The sequence below is a fragment of the Varroa destructor genome, unplaced genomic scaffold (assembly GCF_002443255.2).
Source record: "Varroa destructor unplaced genomic scaffold, Vdes_3.0 BEIS01000002.1, whole genome shotgun sequence".
Lineage (NCBI taxonomy): Eukaryota > Metazoa > Arthropoda > Arachnida > Mesostigmata > Varroidae > Varroa > Varroa destructor.
The window spans coordinates 3,617,709-3,633,308 of record NW_019211455.1 but is presented as its reverse complement, the minus strand read 5'-3'; the positions used below and the strand labels follow the sequence as shown (position 1 = coordinate 3,633,308).

Sequence of the window (15,600 nt, the reverse complement as noted above, 5' to 3'; positions counted from 1 at the left end):
AAACAAACCAGCAAGCGGTTTCGTCAAAATAACAGCCACGCAATCAGACCCATCGCGCCCGGCAAAGTACCGTTTTTCACGCTCTCTGCTATTTAACAGAAGGTAGCGCTCTTCCTTCCTCTACCTATTTGATGCCGAAAGTTGAAAAATGTTTTTACACATGGTCAAAATTCCCCGATACCAGCCTTTCTAGGTCAATTTGTCAAGCAGCAGGCATATCATTCAACTCTCTCTCCGTGAACCGTCCTACAGTGTAGATCTGTACGCTGTCCTCCTTTATTTTTTTCCTAATGTTTTCTAGCTTCTTCTATAGTTTTTCTATATTTCGTACTCAGGCTTCGTCTTCTATTTTCCCTTCACTTGCTATACTTATTTGGTGCTGCGGCGGTGGCAGTAGAGACCAGTTACCACTGTTATGATCACCCCACGCCGTGTTTTGTTCTTTGACTGCTGGACGATATGGTCGAACACCGGCCGGTCGGCCGGCCGCCCACTCCGCAAACTTTGCTTGCTGTGTTCGCTTCTTTAATGAAGAAGGTAAAGGGTTTTTGCTACTTACCGACCGCGCCACGCGCAACCCTTTCCCACCCGTTCACTTTATCCCTCCTCGCTGACTGAGTCCATCTGCGTGAACAGTCGACAAGCCCCGCAGACTGACAAGCTCGTGGCTTACATTGTGCGGAATAGATATATGCCTGGCTACTTATGGCTCTGGACTGTTTCGTGCATCGCAGCCCACAACTGTTTTCGCTGCAATTAGCAGTTGAACTGGCACTGTTGCTCGTTGACGATCGCACGCTCTGCGCTCCGCTGGACGACAACGGCGCAAAGCCGTGTCATCAACGTGGAGAGGCTTATAGAGCGTATTAGCTCGTGGGGAGTTACCCAGTGACGCGTAGCGCTTACACCGGCATTGGCAACGGAACGTCAGCTTTATAGATTCGCGAGGGGGTTTGTCTGAGACTCGAAGACAAACTAGAACAGTGATGCTGGTGGTAATGGTAATGATGATGTAATAGTACAAGATAAATGCTGTGATTTCACGAATAGATTGTTCTTGACTTTATGCCGAAACACGAACCGTTGCCGTCCTGCTTTCTCGGTCCAGTTTTGCGTGCTGAAGAGTCGCGCACTCTGGTTTAGCTTTGACTTTCTTATGTCCAGCTGTTTTGATAGTCGTCACAGCAGAAACAGACGGATCGCTGAAGAGAAGTTTCAAAAATCTGTTCATTCTCTAGTATGATAACGCATTGATCGAAGTTAAGTTCAGCACTCTGATAACTGCCATTTGCCCCGTGTGTGAAAAGTGGAACGTAAGAAGTTTAGCCTGTTCATAAAATGAATATCGGACGAAGTAGTTACAAAGGATACTCGATAACGGACACGGGAATGACACTGATTTAGTCATATACACTCAGTGGAAACGAGGGCACAAAATGGCAGAAGAAATCCGTGGACAGCTTAGAGATTTGTGATTTTCGAACGGTACGGCAGACAAAACGTGCGCCGAAATCCTCTTCTGCCTTCTCCAGCAGAAGCTATTGTTTTAGTAGAACTTTTTTTATGCCACACATTCATTTATTGTAACGACGTACGTTGAAGCAATCTTTCAACCCATATTCGCCTGTTTCGGTCTGATCTGTTACATTTGTCTGTGACTGCTAAGCAAATAATTTCAATGAATGAACGAATCTGCGATTTCATTCAAAAAGTCTCTATCATTGAAATGACTTAAACTTGGTTCTCCGCAAAATACGACCGTCAACCTGTAGTTAGCTTGCGGACATACGATCAAACCATATACGTACAGGATATTTGTACAGGTTACTGATTTGACAGGAAGAGTTAAACCGGCCAGCGGTAAAAGACTTCGTGAACCGAAGTATCGATCCTGAATTTTGTCAGGCACCGATATACTCGTAGAATGACGACGAAGGGACAAACCGGTAACGGCGACGGCAACAGTCACGACAACAGCATTGATACTAAATAAATTTTTCGGGAAAGCACAAGAACGGGTGCCAGAAGAGTGTATATGGAAAGCGTACCCCGCACGGACTGTTGTACAAAAGTGCTTTATGTATAGCGCAGTAATGGATATGGAAAACATAAGTTTGTATCTGGATGAATACACTTCTGTGAATCTGTGAGCAACAGAGTGCGATCCCAGCAGCCACCGTCGGAAAATACCTCGTCTTATCTAAATTGTTTAATTGGCTAATTTGGACGAGTAAAATCAATCGACTGATTGCGGAGGAATGAGCCTTTTTAAGATAGGAAAAGTATTACTGCCGGATACCCGCATCGTCGATACCGAAAGCAGCAGCGTCAACGTACTGCACTGGCGTCGATCATTAACGGCTTGTAACGGTAATTGTCAACTCTGCCACTCCAGGTAAAAAAACAAAGCTGTTTATAACTACGTTTCTCCATTTAGCCATGCTAACTCTTTTCCCTTAAGTAGCAAGATTAACGGACCCTATACGGACGCGCCGTCGTTTGAACAAGTTCCTTCCACCTATGAGTTAGAGTCCGTTAAGACCTTATCGATGATTACGCAAATCTTTTCGTTCGACGCACATCTGTCATATAGATGGTATTCTCACTCATTTTGCACAAACGTGCAACAAGCGTGCCTGTTTATTACACATAATCCGTTGACGCTGTTCCGTCACTTTGATATCATACACGATAATACTTGCACTCCTACCAGAGCTTGAACGCTTGCTAGAATAACGATTATTTAGTTGATTAGGTCCACGCGGGTGAACGAACATCGTGACCTCGATTCTAGATACGTCAAGTTCCATATTCATGTATTTTTTACGTATATTATATTCATGTGTTACTCTTACCCGTGAAGATAATTTGAATTAACGTAAAAAAATATAAAAGATTTTAGATAAAAGGTATATACATCTATGTATAGCAGTAGCGGAATTTTGACATGATGATAATATCTATTTTCTTTACTTTATGTCTTCGCTCGTTGATTTCGTTCACTGATCCCCGATAGACGGTTCATACAGGTTAGGTTGTTACCACCCAGCTTAGACAATAACGGTATCGCCTCGTCGCATTCGTCTATTAATATTTATGAATTCACCCGTAATGGCTGTGCCACCATGTATCGTGACTCTTATTAAAGATTTCGTCTGATTATTATCACTACGTAAGTTATTCATTTGTCATATCCCAAGACAATAAGATCTTTGCATCTGTAGGAGCTCTCCTGTTTTATTAAGTAGTTAGATCACCGTAGAGAGGGTCACGCCGTGCAGAGAAACTGAGCAGAATCACTGGAGGATGCATTCTTGGGTACGGCCTCTCAGAGGCGATGATTTCCCGTCGTTTTCTGTAAGTGTTCAGAGCAAAACGAACGACGCTTTTATCGGGTCAATATTTACCTAATTATATTTAAAGTAATCGCATAACGCAACCGTCCTAACAGGCCACATTTACTAGCGGCGCTCGCAAGGTTTGCAAGGACCTTTGATACCCTAGCTGGCCAACTCAACCAGCAGGAGTAGGGTAAAAAAAGCTTGCTGAATATGGTCTTTTCTTAACGCGATGGGTATAACTATTTATACATTTATTAATTACATACAATTATTTACATAGCAAACGTCTTCTACGATGGTATTCTCGTTTCATACCCCATGTTGATGTATCTTATTAACTTCCTCGTATTCAATCTATTCGACATAAATGGCATATGTCAGTGTTTTTGTGAGAATCGCACAATCCAGATCTTTAGCAATAAAATACTGCCCATGATGAGACCTCATATAAAATGTTTGAGAATACTTTTCAATTGATTCACAGCGACAACAAGATCTATTCATTCGGCCTGTCGTTGCCAAAGTTCGTGTTTGTGCCGGCGGGCGTAAATATGTTTCTCATTATATTACTGAAGCCATTGTGTGGTCTAGCGTCCTCCCCTTGAAGATGATATTGTTTATTAGAGTTTTCGTAGTTTGCTCTTCTATGATAGCATATGGTAGCAACAAGGATGATGATGGTACCGCACAAGTTGTCAGTGTAACCTGTAAGAATGGATCAATTACCATTAACGGGTTCGGTTAGCTTAGTAATCAAAGAGAAAAATCAACAGGTGTAGAGGGCATTCACGAAAGTCGCAACATCAGTAAAGTCAAGAAGTCGACGGTAACGATGCTCGTGATAGATAAGGCTGCAGCTTAATGGTACTCGTGGTTAGCCTCACGCAACATCGTATTCATGAATGTAAATCTAGCTCAAACAACCCCACAAAGTATTAAACGATTCAGACTTACAGCACATCACAAATCCTAATGCCCCATGGATACATATTCTCCTTGCTTTAGATACTTCCTTATAAAAATATTAATCACACTTCATACAAGCAAAACAAAGGCTATATAGTTTGAAGTAGGCCAAATAAATTCAATGTGAACTGATTTTGTGTTATTTATTTGATGCTCAATGATCCAGTGTAGCTATGGCAGAACAGTATGCCAGTCGACGTAACAGGTTGATCGACAAAGCTAGACAAAGAGCCTTTATCTTCTTCTACGATGTGCCGTTTCCATTGGCTCTAGCCGATGGGTATTCTTTGATCTGTTCCATCTCAGCATGGAAAATCTTTCCGTGGACCATAGGTCCGAGTACCTTCACTCGTAGATGCGCAATTACCCCTCAGCGTCAATGACGTATATTCGTTGGGCATTGGTTCAGGCGTTGTTCCTACTTGGCCCACTCGGCACTTCTCGTGCCTTAGTCACCTACTAAGAACTAGCGACAAATATAATGCCTGTCTATGTAGTTGTGTCTTCCCTGCCAAAAAATTACTAGCAAAAAAACAATGGTGTGACAACAATAACATATTATTACTGGCTTTCTTTATATTTCTTTAACGCTCTCATACGCCGACTCATCACGCCTTCTCACTGCTTTGAATGACTCGCCTAAACTTACGTCCGACTGTGCTACCTCACCTCATCAAGGAACCCATTCTGCATGCACAACGAAGTTGTTGTACATTTTCATCCCCACCCCGCCCCATAATGTCCATAGCTTCACGAACATTCGTTTGTATACATGTATAAGATATTATATTATATGGAGTAGCAAGATCAGCAATTGAACAGATGCACTCGTACCCAGTTCGGATGGCATTGGCGCAGGGTTGCCGATCATCGTATTTACGCGTAGCGGTCGTCATTGTTTTCGCTGTCGCTTCCTCTACTTATTCGTTGTCGTTGTTCTTGGTATAATCGCTACGTAACTGTTTGAGAAATTGTCTCATCAGTCGTCCTTGACATTCTTCGATAGTCCGCGCCTGTAGCGGCCTGTAGCTCTACTTGTCGGTGGTTTGCGTTGGACTCTTTTCTACTTTACGGCGCGACGCGTGGCTGAGTGAATGGAACCTGCAGCGGTATCAACGGCGATAGGCCGTTAGGCTGGCCGGACTGTCGCCACTGGCACAGTGTTCTCCCCGTTGACTATTTTCTTTCGTTTCTCGAGCGCGAGCTTTTTCCTCTGGAGGCACAACGCCGTTACTGCTAGCGTCTCCACCAAGCGCAGGCTGTTGCCGGCGTCCGATCTGGGTGCGGCAATGGAACGGCGATCCCCTCCCGCCGTACTTCATCAAGCGGTACAATTCATAACATATTACACTAGATCAGAGCGACAACGGACGAGGCTGCCGCTTCTTGTTCCGGCTGGATACTAGAACGCTGTCGTCTGTATTGATGAACCACGTCTAGTGACTATCGCTGCTGGCGCCCCTTACCAGTCCGTGCGACGCATAACAGGACATAGTTGTACAACAACTGTGTGGAACATCTATATATAATATAGTCGATACTGTTACAAGTCGAAACAGGGCTGTACCCTTGGGCTCACGTTTGTCTTTCACGCTTTGTATGCGTGTGTCTCTCGGCCACCGTTCTAACATAGTCGCCAATGGACCTGCTAAACTGGACCGGCGGCATTATGTGGCGTAGCCATACGTCGCCTGATTGTCGGACGCAGTCGACTGACGAAGAATGAAGTAAACGCTAGAAGACGAAGGAACGAGTTATTGACTGACTAAGTGGTTTCCGTCACATGCTTAACAAAGCAGTTCTTAATAGCTGGTGTTATTGCCACTGATGTTCATGGTAGTGTTATGGTCTACCGGTGCTGACAACAACAGCAGCAGTGCCAACAACAACAACAAATACTATTGCTTTCGTATGTTCGTTCGTCAGCAATAGCAAGGTCGATCTAGACAATTCGCGTCGCGTCGCGTCTGCCGCAGACACCCCTTTATTCTGAAAGAACACGATGCGGCGGAGTGCGTTTAGCCTATTTTATTCAATGCTGGGCTATAGCGAACAACTCATCCTTACTTCGAAATTGGGCCGAAGGGAGTTGACAACAAAGTTTCAGCAGGTCTGTTGTAATTTGTCTAAGTGTTATCCACAAAGTGACAGTAATGCATCCTCCAGTATTACGTTCTCGACGCTGATCATTTTTCATATGGAACAATTTTTTAGCTTTACTCTTTAGTAATAAAAATCTAAGCTAAGAAGAAGAAATGTAATAAAGGGACCGTTAACATGGAGTAGGTCTGTTAAATGGATAAAAGACAAAATTATGTAACAATTCTATCAGATGTATGGGTTCCATTTACCTATTGAGTCACACTTTTCGTGTAGCGTATGCTTTGATTCGGCGTGTATACACATCGAAACTGCAATTGTTATAAATACAGGATAGGGCACAAGTATGCTTACAGTCTATGTAATTTTTAGCTAACTGCTCTTCAGAGGACTTCTTGGTCTATGGACAGAGTGCCTCACTGAAAGAATACCGAGGTCACAGACCCTTAACATCAGTTAATTTACTGGGCATTTCAACTACGTCGTACGCTAACTCGACGGCGTTCCTCCTTGTTCGGGTCGCTTAACTAGGAGTTCACGAGGCCGATTCGTCATTGAGCATTTTATGCTGTTTCCCTGAAGATTTGCTAAGGAATTTACGAATTAAAAGGGTTGAACGATTTGGCTGACGTCTGAGGGTTTAAAACTGCTTCAGAATAATGCTATGACAGTTCAAGCTGATTAGTCCCTCGTCTGTCTACTAATAACTCCCCAGACGTAAATGCTAGACGTTGAAGTCTAGTCCGGATGCGCTCTACTCCGATGGGATGTCTTCCGCAGCGTGGATATAATCATCACCTGATCCGGTCGTATTGTTATCAAATGATAATGTCTATTCCCGTCTTGTAGAGGACGTCGCTCGGGTGGCGATGATTGATCTATCAGTTCACCGATAATATTGTGAAGTTGAATGTTTCCACATTATAATATAATGTTGGCGAACGTCAACTTAATGCTTGAAACACGAATATATGGTGAGACCATTTACTGTAACTTCGAATCGGAAGTATTTTCTGTTCTGTCGTTCCACCCATGTGTGAACTATCTAACCTATTCAATAAGGGAAGATTTTTATTCAGCTTGACGGTCAACCACCTGTCCTCGTAAATACCGGGTCAGTCTGATCCATTAGGCGAGTGCGGTGCGTCTGGATCGATTCAGATATCTGCGCCTCTTAATTTAACACAAATCGAATGTAGAAAAAAAAAAAAAAAAAAACACTAATAATTTCTGCGAATCATGCACACTATGGCTAAAATGGAGTGAACAATTCATTCAGATCATGACATCTGTAGGCCTTCGAATTTGCAACTTGTCGTTGGCAGTTGCCATACGGCGTATGGTCAAAACGCCGATCGCAGCTTTTTCAACCGGAAGAACGTACAAACAGAACTATCTATACGTAACGGCAATCAACGAAAACAGATTCCTTTTTCTGTGTCTCTTTATTATCATCATCATCATCGTTACCTTTTCTACAGAAATCTACAAATTAAATCGTTTGATCACCAATTCAATGGCGTATCGTTTCATACACATGTACACTTGTACAAACCGTGGAACTTTTGCTAAGACAGTTACACCCATGATTTACTTCACCTAGCCATTGTAAGTTGTTGCTATTGCCCTTCTTAGATGGTAGAAAGTAGGTTCACGTCTGGTCAGCATAGTAGCCCCCGCTGTACATAGTATCCGTTAGTCAAAGAATCAGCAAACGCGTCAAGTGTTGTTTATTGCTGCATCGTGGGGCATCAGGCAGATACGCTCGTGGCCTACCTTGACACCAACAGTGAGCATTCACTTATCTGTGTCAATTTCTATTTCCTTTTCAACGTAAAAAAAGACGAAGACTGCTATTAGATGTAAAACGGGTATGGTCACAGAACAGAAAAAGAGATGATGGCTCTATGGTCGATCATGAAGGCGGTCAGCTCGTTTCGCCTAGACTGTATATATGTAGGCCAATAAATATTAGCTATTGTCCTGATCTAGAAGACATTCAGTAATATAATGTTTATATTATATAACATGTGATAAATTAGCCGTAGAATGCGTCACGATACCTGCCCGGTATAGCTAACTGCTCCAAATGGGACTAAGCGGATACCTATTATCGATGATGCAGTACTGCCTGCTACGGAAAATGTACGTGTTCGTTATTGATTAGCTAGCTACTATGGTATGGGCGAGTCAGAGATCGCTCATCTATAGAAATTATCTAATACTCTAGCCGTACCTAGTTGATAGACGCTTTACGTGAACGTAGTAAATGCGTTTCTACTTGACGTGCATAGATGGGCATAGTATCTTCATAAAGCGACGGATTTGAGCTCTTAGTCTAAACGGATTGATTTCCAATACTGTTATTTGAACAGCACCTCCAGTAGCATAGTGGGTAACGTGTTATTAGTATTTTACATCTCGATAATAGCACGGACGCTGATAGGCCTTATGAACTTCAATGGTACCCTCCTCGGTTTAGCGAATATTGACGTGAAAACGTCATTTACTCTGCACTGTTAAAACGAACAAAAATAACTGAAGGTCTTATAAAAATTTATAGGCCAGAACGAAAACAGAATCGTCAGGCTAATGAGATCGGAGTAGATGATAGTATGATGGTAGGAATATGATCTGTTTCAGACATAAAATGCTGTAGATAAAGCGACCGATCAAGTATTTTAATTAAATCTGATTGTTGCCGGTAGCGGCATTGTTCAATAAATCGGGACTGATCATTCGGCACGAGCTGAATTCAGTCGCGAGTTATCAACATGATTGAAACAGCAGGAGTCATCAACCCATCGGAAGGTAGTCTTAACTAGATGTTTTATGCGTTACTTTAGACGTATAGTGGCTTTATAGCGCGGTACGAAGCGTCCTTACGCGCGGTTTCCGAGCTAGATTACCTCACGTGTCCCTAACCTTCTACGCCATCACAGGGACAAGGAATACAGACGTAAGAAGAGTGCCTCGAATACTTGCAGTTCTATCTACCAGACGTTATTACTTCATATGACCATACGACTAGTATAATATACCATATTGACAATATGTCCTGTTGCTCCTTTCATTACATATAAAAAAAATATATATATTCCGAGCACGAAATGTCACTCGGGTTAGTTACGATACAGCATTCGTTCACTGCCCGTTTCTCCATCTGTGAAAGTGGGTTGAGTGATGGCATCTTTTATTTGCTTGCCATCACCGTATAGGCTAGACGTATAGGAACGCGTAAAGATACTACGGGGCGTCGGCAGAGTAGACAAGTTTTTCGTATGTTATATTCAAACAACAACCGCAGAATCGCGTAGTGATCGTTAACAATCGACTGGAACGTCTCAGTAAGGCGACAGCTGCGTACGTTTCACCAGAGAGCCACAGAGAAATAAGCAAAACACATGGGTGGCAAAAAAAAATTGGTCTCGTTTGTTTCGGGGGCGCAACTCGGCAGCGGTCATTACAATTTGTGGATATACACATGAACCCACGAACGATCACAAGTCATGAACAGCCCTGGAGTTTGTTGTTGCAAGCTGTTTGTTGGCGGGAGTGGGCTTCTAAAAGATACCATCTGGACTTTCGAAGAGGCCGGCTTAACGTAGGATACAAACTGTACCTATGAAACCGTTGATTTATTATAATTTGCAGGGCGACACACAGGGGATACGTGCTACACGCTGAGTAATCTAACAGTCAGGTGACAACATAACAAAATGACCTAGTTCGGTAACGGGCTAAGGAATCGTCAGGATCTACAAAAAAAAATCTCAACTAATCGCATCGTTACAGATACATAGTAAAGCCAGACGAACGCTGATGGATGTATTGTACATATCAATAAATGCATATAAAGGCTATGTGATATAATGTGTAGGTCGCATTTTTGCATTAAGTTAAATCGAAGCGTAACTATATAACAAACAAGATGCGATTTTATAGCATTTTTTTAGCAAAAATGCTTTTTTTCAAAGGTAAAGTTAGGTAAGCAGAGTGATAGATGAGCCCAAGTCGTTTATGGTACTCACTTTCCCATGTTTCTTTTTTATCTTAGATCAGCTCGTATAAGTCCAATTAGTGGTATAATGATACATATCATTAGCTTACTTGTCGGTGCCTAACAGCACATATCGCCCATACGTTTTCCAACGTTCAGCGTTCTGTTGCGTGTTTATAGAACTTTATTACAATATCTGTCGTGATTTCCGAGCTGATCTGTGGCTCGAAGCTTTTTAGATGTTGCAATCAATACTAGACGCCGCTTCCATCTTCTTTCTTCACGCCAAAGAGATGAACCTGGGATTCAGACTTCGAACGAAGACCAATCCGAAATGCTCACTACTAAGATAATCAATACGATTTTGTTACTAACGCTGACCAGCTGTTCTTGTTGCGTTTCGGATTGAACCTTTTTTTTTTTTTGCAACAGGCATTGATGTGTTAATGGTTCTTTATTTTAATGAATAGATTTAAATAGGATAGCTTTCGTGACAAATGTTATTGTTATACGAAATGTTGTAGAGCTCATACATTATGCATGAAGCTCAAAAAGTAGGCCTGATCAAAACTGAAATTTGCGCTTACTTTATGTCGTAGAGTGTAGAATAAAATACGCCACATTTGTGGTCTTGTTTAGTTTGTTGCGTTTACAAACGAGGAAGTGCACGGAGACACTGTGTTTACTTGCTGAAATATGCCGTCTCATTGTCTGTTATATATATATATATATATATATATATATATATATATATATATATATATACCAGTTGTTCATGTTTGTGTGTAACAGTTGAAGAGTTAGCTCTCTATTCAACCAAAGCTTTCGTAAACAGTAAGGTGACTGATAGACGGATGCAAAGGCTTTGTTTACGGCTATATCGCGCCGTTGCAACCCCTGTCCTCATGAGGTCTCTCTCCATTGCACGACTCGAAGTGAAGTCGAAAGTCCAGCCGAAACTATTTCTACTATCGTTGTCTGTAGACTTCACCGAGGTTAAGTACGAACTCGTCGGCCGGCTACAGGATGTCAAACGCTCGCGTAGTTACGCTACCGATTCTCACAAGCGCACACCTTCGGTACATTCGCGTGCCGTCAAATTCCCATCAACTTTAATTTCTACTATAGCGGTTACTGCTGTCCCTACCTCCATTGCCGCTGGCGTGAGAACTGCAAAAACGTGCGTGTCTGTATGTATATGCGACGACAAAAAGCCAAATAATATCTCTCACGAAAATCAGCGAAAACGACAAGGATGAAATAGCCCGAAAAAAAAATGAACAAGGGGAAAAAGATAACGTACAAACGGAAGCTTCACTTACGTGATTACCGTTTATCGCGGGAAATTATTTATATTTTCAAGCTTTCGCGTCAGCTGACCGAACGATTCGTTGACTAAATCGTTCGGCTGCGATGATCCTTCAAATGGTACGATTGAAGATTCGATGAAGATAACTGTGATTCTTAACTATTTTTGGACTGCTTCTGTCCATTTGGCGAATCCATCGAATCTATTAATTTATGTTTAGGCTGAGCTCGTGCAGCTGTAACGTGCATACGTGTGTATAAATAGGTTGTAGCGTCGTTTTTAGTGCCCACAACGTAACCGGCAGATAATTCGTCTGACGGCGGCCTGTCCCTATTCGCTCCTGGGTGCGTCATTCATTTTTTACTGCTGAGACATGAGATTGTCGCGCCGCGTTGTATCGTTTAGTCGTAGACTGCTTACCGTTGAACGCCTTCATTTCCAGCAGTAGATGGCAATAGTTATATGGGTAAGCAAAAAAGCAGCGACCCTGTGCACCACTCTGAGGAGCTGGGGAGTAGGACGACCGGCCAGGGATAAATAGCATTAAGATGGTAAATTTGTGAGTAAGTAAAGTAGCGACCTGCCTCTCGGTCACAGTCGTGCTATAGCGGTGTCATTAAACGAGGAGAGGTCTAAAAATAGTATCCGATAGTAAAAATGGCAAAATTGCCATTTAATAAAAGTGCTTGTGGCAGTTGTTACAGGAACAGGTAACAAACTAGTCTATAATGCTACTCATTGCAACAATGCCGCAGTCGCTGTTATTGTTGTGCTTCATTTACGTCGCTGTCACTACCACTTTCAGATGGCACAAAAAAAAAAAAAAAATATATATATATATATATATATATATATATATATATATATGCAAAATGTCATATAAATATACGCATATATATATGTATGTGGCTTTTTGTTGTATCTTTTCCTCATTTTAATTAATACTTACAGCGCTTTGTCTCTGATGCACATTTTCTGCCATAACAACCGTGACTGCTATCTGTAACGCGACGATTAGTACTGCCACTTTCTACTTCACTGGCTTTCAGTAGCGCAGCGTTTTTCGAGACGGCGCGACGTAATCAGTCTATTCTAGCTCTGGCGTCGCTGGTTCTGACGTCAAGAAACGTTACGGACGTTAAATAGTCGCCGAGATATAGCACTTGCAGACTGTTCGAGACAACTTCACCGGTAAGAGTTCGACCCTCCTGTGAAGGCTTGAAAGGTTAACGCAGATAGCCACTCCACCTATGCCGATAAACGATCGCAATGGGTAAATGATGCGAATAACGTTAGTAATGGGCGCGCCGACAATGGGGAAAGCTTCTGATTATTATTCTATACAATAAAGTATACAGCTGGGTACCATTCCGTTTGAACACACGAATTTACTACAGACAATAATCACTTAGCGTTGTACAATCAACGTAAATGAACCGAAAACCGCGGCAATTTTTGACATAAACGCGTCTGTTTCAGCGTCTTCGGTGCTGCCACTTATCACGAGCAGCCGATGTGGCAATCATCAGGGTCGCATGACTTCTGAACTCTTCATCCTGATACGTAGCGTTCGTTTCGTTTGCAGTCCGTTCCGCCTTCCTCTATGCCGATTTACAGATTTTGTTTTCGCACAACAACAACGACGACCAACAACAATAATTATATTAACAGCAACAAGAAGGCCAACATACGGCAGAATAATGTAGGCATATAATAATGCTCGATACGGACATCGGCCTTTTTTTTCAAATTTAATCGAACTGCGATTTAATCGAAGCGCGAGAACGTGTATGTGTACTTCACATAACGAAGTAAAATCGGCGGAGAGATAAGGAGCTGCATTTAATTCCGTTGCTTATGCGAAATGTTAGAAAATATTGACCAATGTTGCTTTACGGAAGCAGAAGATGCTCGCCCTAGGTACCCCATATCGTTGCGTCACATGGGAGGGCAAGAGTTGACTACTATTCGTACAGGACTGGCAGGAAAACAGATCAAAAACTTATAGTCGTTCCGCCGCTGGACCAATATGAAGGCGTTATGGGACATAAATAACTGGGAGATACTTCGACCGTGGCTCTATTCGCTAATAGTAGTCTTCATCGTCACCAATTAGCCGCTATTTGTCTCCGACTGATGGACAATTGCGAGTGCTACAGCTGACCCTGGTAGACGTAAATGACAGAAGAGTACGACGTCGAATTTCATACGTGAACGAAAACGGTATGAAGGTGTCGTCAAAGCCATTTTTCATAGCTAATACTATTATATTGATAAGGTCTTGTCTAGCATTCATGACATGACTCAGTCTGACAGGGAAATTACCGATTGTTGAATAACTTTATGCAAGATCTATAATAACTGTTTCCAATTTTCTTTGATCGATTGTATTGACTCAATTAAATAACTGCTAAATTCAATATGTGTGTTAGGAACAGCTAGCAGTGTTGTTTGTATCGGTATCTATCAGGGTCTGTCAGCGATGGCCAAGGGGCATGCTACATAGTAATTCTAATAGGATCATCCACTCTACACGTCACAACAGCGTCAGTCTGTTATAGGAGTCTGTTCTCAGTCTGTTATAGGTTGTATACACTGTACGAATGTACGTGCACGATGTATATGCACCTGCATGACGAATTTGAAAACCAGCGTTCCCGGATCTCTGATTGGGGCGGGGGGTTAGAAGTGCACTAACTAACCCATGAATACATTTGACTTTGGGACTTGTTGATGAGTCCTTGCTTTTTTGAACTATGCCTCAAACTGACACACCTCAGACCAAATATCCTTTTTTCAAGTAGAAGATGACATAGAGGGTTAGGGTCGTCTCCAATGATTTTTTTCCCAGGGACGACATTTACACGTTTCCTGCGGATGCCTTGGGCAATCAATTCTATCAGGTACTTGAGAGAGCCTTTTTTTTTTTAAATGAAGTAGGCCAATTGGAGAGAGGTGAAACGTAATGTCGTAGGGCATATCGAGGGCTGTTTTTTTGCTATGTATTGACGGTTTATTCGTATTGGCGCAACGTTATTTCGGTTGAAAAGTTGTCATATGGAAAAATAATGATAATTGACATTATATTCATAATCGTTCTTTACTACTGCTACTGTATGATTAGCGTTATCGGATGAGATAAACCGTGAAATTTAATCTTAAGCGTTCAGTAAAAATAAACAGCAGTACGTATTCGTTGTCGTTGTCTCAAACTTATTTTAATTAACTTAAACTTTTTTGTTTGCATATACCCTCAGATACATACTGATAGTCTTTTTCCCATATTACTTAATATGCGACATAGTAAGGCCAGCAGCCTCTTCGGCCACTACTATTGCATCTGCCAGCAACTCTGGACTTCACGCTTTTTTCCTTTTATTTCTAATTAAACAATATGTACTGATTTTGTAACGGATATATTTAAACAGGGAAAAATAAAGATGTGATACCGTTAAGGGAACGTCGACATGTCATCAGTCCTGTGCAGTAATAGGCAACGCTATCCTGTGACGCCGAAGATCCGTCCTGGTCGAATAGACTACGTATTTTACTAACGTTACTACTTATTGACTTGTGTCATGCCGACATTTGTCTCATTGTTACGTCGTAATCAAAAATGCTAAAACACGAGATGAAGGACTCTTCGCATGTTGGCATTTACACCATCTTGAAAGTTTAAACTTAGAGTAATTAGTTGTCGTTCAGTAAACCTTGATTGCATGACAGAAACAATTTTTGTAATGTAATGTTTCCTGTAGATAGATAACTAAGAGGCTGATAAGAGAGTTTCGAACTCGTTATCTGTATTTTGAAGGAATCTAGAAGGTTGTCCTCCATTGCCTCACATTATCCATAAATGCATGACCAGTAAACGTATGTTCTAT

The 15,600-nt window shown here is 41.9% G+C and overlaps 1 protein-coding gene and 1 long non-coding RNA gene across 10 annotated transcripts in view; one reads left to right on the top strand and one right to left on the bottom strand.

The window, feature by feature from the left end:
• The first annotated feature begins 616 nt into the window (after positions 1–616).
• Positions 617–15,600, top strand: part of LOC111245220 (uncharacterized) — a 39,629-nt gene continuing 24,645 nt past the window's right edge. For 2 of the 4 annotated variants that reach the window (XM_022793275.2, XM_022793270.2), the window contains exon 1: positions 620–2,395. The gene's annotated coding sequence lies outside the window, so the exon portion shown is untranslated. Of the gene's footprint in view, positions 2,396–15,600 lie in introns of all 4 variants that reach the window. The other 2 variants (XM_086978515.1, XM_022793272.2) reach the window with 2 other exon arrangements.
• The window catches only part of LOC111245221 (uncharacterized), a 32,242-nt gene continuing 19,859 nt past the window's right edge, over positions 3,218–15,600 (bottom strand). For 4 of the 6 annotated variants that reach the window (XR_015319874.1, XR_015319875.1, XR_015319878.1 and 1 more), the window contains one exon: positions 3,218–3,355. This is a non-coding gene — a long non-coding RNA (uncharacterized LOC111245221). Of the gene's footprint in view, positions 3,356–3,656; positions 4,047–6,921; positions 8,232–15,600 lie in introns of those variants that run through there. The other 2 variants (XR_015319873.1, XR_015319876.1) reach the window with 2 other exon arrangements.